The sequence below is a fragment of the Trachymyrmex cornetzi genome, unplaced genomic scaffold (genome assembly GCF_001594075.2).
Source record: "Trachymyrmex cornetzi isolate Tcor2-1 unplaced genomic scaffold, Tcor1.1 scaffold131, whole genome shotgun sequence".
Taxonomy (NCBI): Eukaryota; Metazoa; Arthropoda; class Insecta; order Hymenoptera; family Formicidae; genus Trachymyrmex; species Trachymyrmex cornetzi.
In genome coordinates this window covers 1,769,071-1,769,540 of record NW_017295884.1, presented here as the reverse complement: position 1 = coordinate 1,769,540, position 470 = coordinate 1,769,071, and the positions used below count along the sequence as shown (strand labels likewise).

Sequence of the window (470 nt, the reverse complement as noted above, 5' to 3'; positions counted from 1 at the left end):
GTAACACACCTGGTATCTTTGAGCGTGTACGTCAATCTTTGAGAAGAAAGCTCGATGGATGTATCATGGCGCAAGGTGGACATTTTCAACAATTTATCTAATTGTTTTATTTCATCAGAAGAACTGAAGCCAGTTTTTGTTTTTCTGTTTTTGACTAGTTTTTGACTAGTTCAAGTTGTATTTCTTTCAAATAAACAGATTATTACTACACGTTTAAATTTTTTTATTTTGGAAACTAAGCCGTTTAGGACACATGTTTATATGGACTTTTTTACTTGAAATAAACCAAAGAATTGCTCTGTTGAGTTTGGGAACATACTTAACTAACACGCTGTATATACACATATACAGGGTGAATGTTAATGGATGTCTCAATCTTTTACCATGGGAAGTGAGTTATCGACTATACACCGTTTAGATAATCACAGCTCAGTCGATAACTTACTTCCCATGGTAAAAGATTGGGACAT

General features: G+C 33.8%; 1 protein-coding gene across 1 annotated transcript in view; it reads left to right on the top strand.

Annotated features, from left to right (window-relative positions):
• The window catches only part of LOC108770723 (importin subunit alpha), a 19,556-nt gene that overhangs the window by 17,803 nt on the left and 1,283 nt on the right, over nucleotides 1-470 (top strand). The window lies entirely within an intron of this gene.